The sequence below is a fragment of the Bombus vosnesenskii genome, unplaced genomic scaffold (genome assembly GCF_011952255.1).
Source record: "Bombus vosnesenskii isolate JDL3184/JDL3185 unplaced genomic scaffold, Bvos_JDL3184-5_v1.1 scf7180000016263, whole genome shotgun sequence".
Classification (NCBI taxonomy): domain Eukaryota; kingdom Metazoa; phylum Arthropoda; class Insecta; order Hymenoptera; family Apidae; genus Bombus; species Bombus vosnesenskii.
This window is the reverse complement of record NW_022884332.1, coordinates 14680-24921: the sequence shown is the minus strand read 5'-3', so window position 1 is coordinate 24921 and position 10242 is coordinate 14680. Positions and strand designations below refer to the sequence as shown.

The following is a 10242-nucleotide window of genomic DNA, read 5'->3' as shown; positions in this document are numbered from 1 at the left end:
TAAACTGGAGTAGTTTTGACCTGTATACCAGGTTCAAAAGGTAATTTAAACGTTTCGGTATAGTTACATGTTTAATTAAGGAACGGTTAACCGGAAAATCTTTGTAATTGAAAAGCATTGAATTCTGAGTAAAGTTGGCGAGCAGATTTCAGTTCGTTGAAGGGTCTTAAACGAGGTCGAAAATTCCACCAACGGCTATCTTGGAACACGCGATGAAAAGGATCCGTGGAGTAATGATTTTCCACAAACTTTATTCGGCGTGTCCCTCGTACACGATGACGTAAAACGACCAACCATCGTGATTAACTCAAATACGGCGGAAGAAGGGAAAGAAAAAGAAAAGTATCGTGGAGAAAAGGTAATACCATCGTAACCGTCGTAAATCGTTGGCAGTTGTCGCCTGTCGATGGTACGTTGATCGGGTCGGTTGTACGCGGAAGCTCTTTATCGACGGACTCGAAAAAACTTTCACATCCGGCGATCGCTAAGCAATTTAAGTTTAGCGGAAAATCCATTTCTCTGGCGAAGAAAAGAGTGCGAGCTAGCGGCGCGTGGAAAATATTAACTGATTTATATCCCGGGATTTAATAACCTGGCGACGTTGGGCCGGAGTACAGAGGCTCTCTATTACAGTCGGAACAGCGTCGTTAATACAAAAGGAGGCTCCTACGGTCGATAGGTGGCGGCCCTTATCGTTGGCTCTCTGCCACCAGCAGGTTTCAGCGACGCTGCCTCGATATATCGATACAACCGCCCATTGAGTGAAACGACAGCGGGCTGGCTGCTGCTTTTTCGCTACGGTCGGACCCGTGCTCCCTGTCGCCAAATGCTTTTGCGTCACGATGGTTTCGCGTCGGTTGTTTGCGCGCCGTTTCCTTGCATTCCTATGACTATAACGTTTGGTTACGACTCGAAAATCGTTTCGTTTCCCGCTGATGTTTGCACGAGTACGCATTTTTCTATTTTTGGACAGTGGATTTTTTTTACAAGTTTCTATACGCGAACATTCGTTGATTTATGCAACGTTGTATACGTATTATCGTTGCTTGGACGCCGGTTTGCTGAACAGCGCGACGTTTTTTCCATCGCGGGAATCGCACAGACGCGTAAAGCGAAGGCCACCTTGGTATTAGATATTCTCTTTGAGAAACGTGCAAGCAGAATAGGAGAAAAACGGCAGGGGTCGCGTTGCAAGGCGCACGTTGATATACTTGTACGTATAGCCAGAAGAGGAAGGAGTTTTCGCGGAGACTCGAGTTTCGACGACTGACCGGGGCACTCGTCGCGACTAGTTCGCAGGATCGTTTTGTTTGAGAAAAACCGGTCTCGGCGTTCTCTCGAGTCGGCGCCCGTAACTTTTCGCAAACTCTGTTGCCGAATTCCTGGCAAAAAGATGGAAATACGGGCGGCTGGATAGCGCGGTCCACGGGGAAAATTTTGTAAGAAAGAAATTTTTTAACAGGAGTCGGCCAGATTTTTTCCGCGCACCGATTCTGCGTCGCCAGTGCGAATTTCCGCGAAATTTTTCACGCGTGTGTATAAAAGGACGACCCTGGATGAAACGGGGCCGCGTATTTCGCGTAACGTTATTTGCTCGCCGTAGGGTACTTGCAAACAAACGCGTATTTGCCCGTTCATTACATTCGTTTGGCAACAACGTTGCCGTTGCCGTTCTTTCCCCCCTCTCCCCTCAACATCAGCGCATGGTTTTTCACGTGTTTATCACTGGCGATTTATGTTCCGCGTTGATTAATTTTTCAGCAGAAATTCAGCGACCGTTCCGAGGCAGGCCGCTCGAATATTCGCTGGTTTAGCTCGGGCGAACGCCGAAGATTCGTTTCTGCCGAGCTGCAACGGCAAACAGGTCGTTAAGCCTTTAAGTTCAGGCCTCGAGTGTACAGAGCAAACTCACGGCTGTTCGCTCGCCGCGCGTTCCAATGGCAACGACGATCGGCAACGCAGCGATTAGGCATCGCGACAACGCGCGCCGAAACTTGGATCGGCCAGACCAACCACTGCGAAAGAAATTCTCTTTCCGTAGGATTCTCGAGAGGGGTCGGATTTCGATCGCAATCGCTATCCCAAATTGCGCGTCACTGGTTTACAAACGGTTCGAACGTAACAGCAGCTAGCTGTAAAATCGACGACTTGAAATCCGCTAATTAGTTTATTTTCGCACGACGGTGGGGCGATGCCCCGGTTAGCGAAACTCCCTTTCCGAATCGTTGATCAGTGTACGTAATATTATACGACGGGTTATTTACCGAGGTTACGACGCTCGCTCGATCGCAGTAGCTTCGGCGCACGCGAGCATCGCGACGCTCGCGGCTCGGGGCTCGGGGCTCGGGGCTCGTGGCTCGCGTGCCGCTCAAATTAATCAACAGTCAACCTTTTGATCTTTCTTCTCGCGTCCCGATGCATTCACCGATATTAAAATCGGAAAATTTCCATTTCCATCCGCTTTCCGCGGCTCCACCAACTGTATTAATGTCTCGTGTTACAAACCGTACGTCCGATTTGCTCTACCATCGAATCCCTCTTTCATCTATCTCTTCGAATTCGACGCTGAATTTGTATTTTCATGCGGATTACGCGGTCCAGTGAATTTTGGTCGTTCCGGTTTTTACTTATTAATTGGAATTTAGGAATTTCAAAGTTATCGTAGACATCTAGAGACGGGTTGTTCGGAGGTCTCAAAGTTTCCAAAGAGAACGAACTTCGGCCAATCTAACTGCTCGGGTTAGGTCGTTCGAATTTAAAAAAAAATCTGCACGTTCGATTTCCAGGTAAATAATATTTTTTCGAATGCGATTCGCTGCGCTAGATTCGAGCAGCGGCTATTCGATACGACAATTGCACGATATAGAAGGGGTTTGTAACGCGCGCAATGCTTGCGTAGAATCTCGACGATAGGTACGCGATATTTGTCGACTAACTATAAATATCGGACAGTTCGACTGGCTGCGCGAAGTAGCGAGTTTCCACGCACGAGCAATAACGTTTACAATATCTTTCAACTAACGGCAAATAGCGGTAATTGTACGCCAGCGTTTTGCCACAGCGATCGTGCGATAGTCAGTGGTACGTACGGCTCGCTCGTATTCACATTCGTGAAACTTAAATTCGGATCGCGCGAATGGCGAATCGAAACCGATCGAATGCGAGATTTCGGGGGAAAAAACGATCGATCGGAGGGTATTCGGACTAATTCTCGGACTAATTCTCCGACTGATTCTCGAACGATGCCGCTCGAACATGCACGAACCGCGTTAATGGACGATCTAATTTGCAGTTATCTGTTAATCGGTTTAAAACGCTCTATATTTAACCGGGCATTCTATTATACTTGGCTGTTTCATTCGCTAATTTATCATTTCATCTCGGCTCAGCCGGCTCATCGTCGTTCCATCAGTCGCGTCGATCGAGCGAGCGGAATTTAAATTACCCGTATAATCCTCGAGCGGTATCGCGGCTCGTTAAAATTACACCGACAGATTTATTTGCCGCGCGTTTGACGGATGGCATGCCGATCGACCCAGCGCGCTCGCGTAATTCCAAATTCAAACATCTTGACGCGTTTTCCACGTTACGTTGAGTGGTCGCGCGTTGCGTCGTGAAATTTGAAACGCGTGGAACGCGCGTAACGCGCGTCCACGTAAGATTTGCGTTTGCCAATCGTAGCCGAACTCGACAGCAAACGCGGCGCTTCGGCGAGAGAAGAGGGGAAAAGAGGATAAAAGGAGAAGAGGGGAAAAAAGAAAGTGAGAAAGAAGGGGAGCAAAACGGTGGACGGTTGGGAAATAACAGGCGGCAGAAGCGTGGTCGGCGTCGAGCGTCGAGGGTAAAGCGCGAACGGGCTGTCATATTCGCAGCAAAGGGCGAAATTCAGAGTGGATCTCGGTGCGGGGCGGCGCAGCTAAGCGTCCGGGTCTGAAAGCACGTTCCAGCCTTTTGATCGCCAGGCTATTTTCTTCCGTGCGGCCTCTTTCATCGTTCGACGTTACGAATTTTCAGCTGAATTTACGCCTGAAATCAGCGGTTTCCTCGTTGGTTACTAGTTGGAGTCGCCTGATAGACGAGTAGGTGCGGGGGAGCGACCGGCAATTAACTTAGCAGTAGATTCTAGCCAGTTTCGAAGTTTCGTAACCCGGCACGTTGTATCCGGTAAATCTGTTAGATCCGTGGCAGCCGAGCCGTGGGGCAGACAGGATCGAAAGGCACGTCGACGGGGCTCTCCAGTAATTTCACCGATACGTTCGTCCGTCGCGCGATTAAAACCCTCTCGGAGCCCGCCATACAGTTTCTGCTAGTGGCACGAGTGGCCAACTTTACGAGGGGATAACGCTACGTGATACGAAACCGAAATCGCACGGCCGATGCTTGCCGTATCCATTCCTTTTCTGTTCCGCCCGTTCTGCCTTCTTCTTCCGATCTCCCGCTAATTCGCCTTGTTTCATCGGCCCTCTCCAGCGTGGATCGAGGGACATCGGTCCATAAACTTTTCCCCAAGCTGGACAAAGTTTTCTCCTTGATACGTACCGATTCGTTTCTACTTTGTTCCGATGTTAGCTCGTTCCGAAACAGCTCGTTCGATCCACTGAATACACCAAATCTTCCTTTCGTTTCAGCCGGCGCAGTTCTGAAACTGCAATTAACCGCGTCTAGCGAGCGAATCCTCTCTCCCCCTCCCCCCGCCATCTTCTTTCCAAATCACGCTGTTTCTCCAGGGTCGTCGTTCGAATCGAAACGTCGACGCGTAAAAATTTCACGACACGAGGCGCCTGTTCGACCGTGCATTCCGCGTAGAATCCGCCAATTTCCGACAAGTCGACCAATTAAAACGAATTCATCGGATCACGGAGTGCCACGTCTGTCTGCAAAGAGAATTAACTCGGACAAGATGGATCGTAATTCCGTGAAAGCGGCGCGTCCCTCGGAGACGAGGAATACGTGGCCACGCGAGTGTGTGGACCAGGACGAGAGGAGACGCAGCGGGGTTAGCTGAGTCGTAAAGCTGCGCGTATCCGGTCCCCAGTGCACACGAACGTCCTTCTAGCGTGTAGCTACATCGGATTACGAGTGGAGTTGCGATGCGTTCGGTGTCAGGATTTGTTGAAGTCTCGCCAACACACGGATTCGGCCGACGGGGTTGTAATACGGCGCGCATATCGCAGGTTTCACGGGTCGGCTGTCAAACCATAGCCCAGGGGTTTCCTTTATCCCGTCCCCTATTTCTCTCGGTGGTCACCGTTATTACGTCTGTTGGGCCGACACGGCTGCAGTGTTTCGATTCTACGACGACCGTGTCGCGGTTCGTCGTCCTTTCTTCGCGGTTTCTCGTACTCTCCTACCTACACGGTCGGTTGGTTAACGACTCGGTCCCCAAGGCTTTTCGTATCGTGTCTCTGTCGCTTCGAAGCAAATGGCAACGAGACGTTTAAATAAGACGTTTCCGTCGCGGATCGCGCCAACTCGTGCACGATTTGTTTCGTGGCCATTTTTCGATAGGCCGACCACGTGTTTCGCACGATGGAATTACGAGCGACTATTTATCGTTTCTTCGATAAACCAACGAAAGCAGTAATTCTTCTTGCGCGACGCGCGATCCTTGGTTTCTCATAGTTCGGGCACGAGGCATTATCGTTTTCTAGTTTTCTAGTGGACGTCGATGCGTTCGAAACGCGTCTGACTCGCGACACCGCCGAGACACGTTGTAACCATCGACCAAGTTCGCTGAAAAGTTAACGTCGGTTCTGCAAGCGTGGTTTCCCTCGTTCGAAAGGAGTTAAAGCGGCGCAAAATCACGACCATTTAAAGAGACGTCAAGAGGATAACGTTTCAACAGCGAGTTCCACTTTCTACCGGAAACCGAAACCGAAACCGAAACCGAAACCGAAAGCGAAACTGAAACTGAACTTGCTTACCGATCCGGTAGCGAAAGCGTGTACGAAGAGAAACGGAACGTGACTCGATCGTTCGTTTCGAAACGTTTTCCCGAAATACAAAGTTGCAAAGAGAGGCCAGTTTGTATCTCTTATAATCTCCTCCTGTTGCTGTAATAATCCTGTTTGCTGGATTTATCGAACACGAGCCAGGCATTTTTAAAGCGATCCCGATCCCGTCTGCTTTTCAAACAGTTTCGCCGTGCAAAGTTTCACCGCGTTTCACCCGGAAACGAACGAACGCATCGTCGTCGGCTAATTTTCATATCGTGCTCGTGATAATTAAGCCGGTGCGCGACGCGCCACCCTCGCGAGTCGACGATTTTCAAGGAGACCGCTCTAGTCCGTGGCAACCGAGCCGGGAAACGTCAACCAGCTGTAACTAGCGAGCATCGTTACAAGCAAATTAACCAGCCAGCTCTGCCCTGTTTTGTACCGTGTTTCCTCCTTTCTTCTCTTTTCCCTCCTTTCGTATGCTTCGCAAGCGTCACCCACGCAACGAGATTCGTCTCTTTTCTTTCAAACGAGCGAATAGAAATAATATTTCTACGAAATATCGCTTTCGCGAATACGAAGGCTCCCACGAACCAGCGGTTCCAACGTCTTCCGGTTTTTTTCGTCATTTTCTTTTTCACGCAATTTTTCATCGATCAGCTCGCTTTATATGTAGATGTAAACAAACTAGCGGCAGCCAGTTACTTTTAATACGGAGAAGTAAATTGGAAATGCAGATAAAAGCTCCCGGCGTTTGGAATCGTGACCAGGTAATACCGGGTCTACGCGTTCGTTTCAAAAACGTCAGCAACTTTCCGATCTTTTTTCCGTTTCATTCTGAAAAGCATCGCGTTAATAGGTTCCGGGCCACGTAAGACCGAACTCGAAACATCGATGACGATACGAGCACATGTAAATTAAACCGAAACGTTTACATTATGAAATTGCCGGGCATTTACTCGAAATCACGCTTTTTCCACGTTTATTTCACTTTCGAAGAATAGAAATTTCAAATCGCCGAACTTGTTGCCTTGTCAAGAGTCATCGGGCCGTACGCCGCGTGTAGAGAAATTTCTTTTTTTCCTGGCATTTTTTCATCGCGATAAACTTGCAACATTGCGTATCCGGTGAGCGATTACGGTTAAAAAAATTGACCTTACCAAAGGTTTTCTCGTATTTTTCCCCGGGAACAAATACGCGGTGTCGGGCGTTTCATAGGTCGGTGAAAATTCGCCCGTTTATTTCGATCGCAATGGAGGTTTCATCGACGCCAAAAGCAGCATCGACGAATACGAATACGCTTTTTTCTCCTTGTTTTTGCCCTGCCACGTTAATACTTGGACTGCATCGAAAGTTTATGAGAGCGTTAAAAAATAGCGAGCGGCGTGCATGTACACCGTCGGCTTCCCAAAACTTTCCAAAGCGTACGAATTGCGAACAGTAGATGGAAACCAGAGCTGTCCGTACGTATATTTTTGAAATAGCTTACTCGACTGCCTCGTTCGGTGTTTGTCGTGGAAATTTATCCTGATATTCCTCGCCAATCCCTCCGCCTCTCTCTCTCTCTCCTTTCCGCCTGTCCTCTTTCCTCCTTCCTGTTTTCCTCCTATTTATAAGGCGTAAACACGCGATAGGTACCTTTGTTTGCCGCGTTTTATAAATATTCTCGAGATTGGAGAAATTACTTTTCCGTTTCTCTGTTTGTCAACGTCGTGAGCAAAGCTTGCGTTACGTCAGCTTCGCAGAATCGTTCGCTTCTTTTCCTCGCATTCCGGTTCGACGGAATCGCCACTCCCTTATCTACACCACGCGTTTCCTCCAAAACTGTTTCCCATCGCGAAGTCAAATTTCGAACGAGCGTTCGTCGCATCGACAAAGTATCGCGACATCGTTGATTTTATCGTTAATAAGCTAGCGATACCGAGGCTGCGACAGCTTCGTCCGCCTGTATTTATTCACCGTCTAACGTTGTATTATTCAGTGGAACGCTCCATTTTCGGTCATTGCTTTTCTTACTGCCGTTCCATTTACTCTGCGGATTTAAGAACAAGCGAGAAGCACTTGGATCTTTCCTTTCTGCCGGGATTATGCTTTTTCCTCTCCACTTTTACGTTGTTTCTTTCGAGCTTGGCTGCTCGATCATAGTTGCGCGAGGGAAACCTTTTTCTCCATAGACACGCACAAAACCTACGCTTTCAGGTTTACATCTCCCTGGGGCCCCGTAGTCCATATTTTTTGATAATTCCTACAATAACATTTTATAATTAGACTTACAGATTTTTGTGCAAATTTATCTGCGAGAATATATTTAAAGAAGTAAAATCCCGATAAAAGACAAAAGGGTGGACAATTGCATTACCTATTACGTATTATAGAAAAATATTAAAGGAAGCATATATATTTCGTCGTATTACGTGCAAATTTTCCACAAATGCGTAAAAACCGCGGTCTATTTAAATAATAAAATAAATAATTCTTATGTGTCATAAGTCAAATTTTCTTTACCATTATATCCAGAACTTCTTGTCCCCTCAGAATATTGCCTAACGTTGTGTCTAAAGATGTAATCGCATCTCAAGAGAGATAAAAATTTGTCAAAAGAGGAAACTAATTAGCCTGCTAATGATACGTCGAACGACGTCGTAGACCAAGAAAACGAGATCGATGTTTGAGGAGTGGAATCCGGAAAGATGGAAGAAAAACGTTGGTAAAGAGCCATTTACTAGCAACGCCAACGCCCTGGCCGCGCTGATTGCACTCGTTCCCGTCAGATCACGAAAGTTAAGCAGCGCCGGGCATGGATAGTACTTGGATGGGTGAACGCCTGGGACTACGTGTGGCGTTGACGAAGCGCGCTGGGCCTGCCCCCCCCACCGTGGGGTTCGGGCTTGGGCGCTTGGCGGCTCAGCTCCTCGGGGCTGCCAAGCAGAGTCCGGTAGGGGAACCGGGGCTGCCTGGCACGACGGCGCGGCTACGGCGACGAGGCGGTGTGACGATAATCACACAACCTCGCTCCATCAGCGGTGGTATTAGGTGCACGGGGAAGGCCCCGTTGCGACGCGCTCGCATCGGTTCCCTGGCCTCTCTCGATCGCAGCCAGGACGGTTATCGTGGAGGTTTTAGTCGGTTGGAGTCCGACACTACCACGCCGCTTTCCCCAGAAGCGGCCTGGCGTCCGTGCGGATTTCCTCCACGTAAAATATAAAAAAAAAGATTTACTCGCAACTGCGATGTGATATTTATTAAACAATTATTACAAGGATTATAAATGTGCGTTCTGGAATGTAGACAGTTGGCTAGTTATTCACAGACTGTGACTGGCTTAGTGACCCATGGCCTTTGAAAAGGTTTAGTGCCCCACTCTCTATGCAGTAATGAGTGTGACCTGTGTGGGTGTCTGTGTGGCGTCACATGTGGCACAGAACCTTCTAGTAGCTTCTCGACGTGCCCATCTAGAATGTTCCATCCATATCCTCACGCTTCTTCCGGCGAATTTTCGAAAGAGCCTGCACGTGCTAGCCGCCGTGGTGCATCTCACGAACGCACGCTAGTGGGGATGGCGCTGGGCAACGAAGGGAAGAATCCGTACGATCAATTACCTTATCTGCCGCTGGGGAGCGGAGCTTTTTTATGAATTTTTTTTATTTTTTTCTGTCCTGAAAACTTGATTGCAAAACAGGACGCTTCGGTAGTCTGCTTTTTGGGTGCTGTGTAACTTTGGGGAGGGGTGGGATGAGAGGGAGGGGGCGGGGGAGTGGGAATAATGAATAATATATATGTAATAGTGCGAGATCAGAATGTTTAGCCTCAAATAAGAATTATGGAACTATACTTTGTACAGGACGACGGTGGCTATGTGGTTACTGTAGCTGACTGCAAACACATAGGTTGGCGGTTCGGATCCATCCCCCCTGGATTTTGATATAAGTGTGTTCAGGATCAGAAGTGAAATGTGATGTGTGTGAGAATCCGTACTTGGGCGACGCAGCTTCTACGTCTTAGGTGTCTCTCTAAGGGAAATTACCTCCCGAGATGTGAAAAATAAAAATAAAATAAAAAAAAAAGAAGTAAAAAAAAGCCTACCTATGAAAGCAACATAGAAAAACAAAAAAAAAAAAAAAAAAAAAAAAGAAAAGAGGAAAAAAAAAATTCTTCCTCCTCATATTCGTAATATTTGTAACACAGCAACATTGATACTAACCCCGAACAACGAAACGAAGGTCACCTGTCATCAAAATGTGGTTGTGAAGAAGAATAATTGTGTTGTGTATATAGAAGAATAGTTGTGTTGTGAATATCCGTACTG

At 47.9% G+C, this 10242-nt stretch overlaps 1 pseudogene; it reads left to right on the top strand.

Annotated features, from left to right (window-relative positions):
- The first annotated feature begins 8666 nt into the window (after positions 1-8666).
- Positions 8667-8784, top strand: LOC117242170 (annotated as a pseudogene).
- The last annotated feature ends 1458 nt before the right edge of the window (positions 8785-10242 follow it).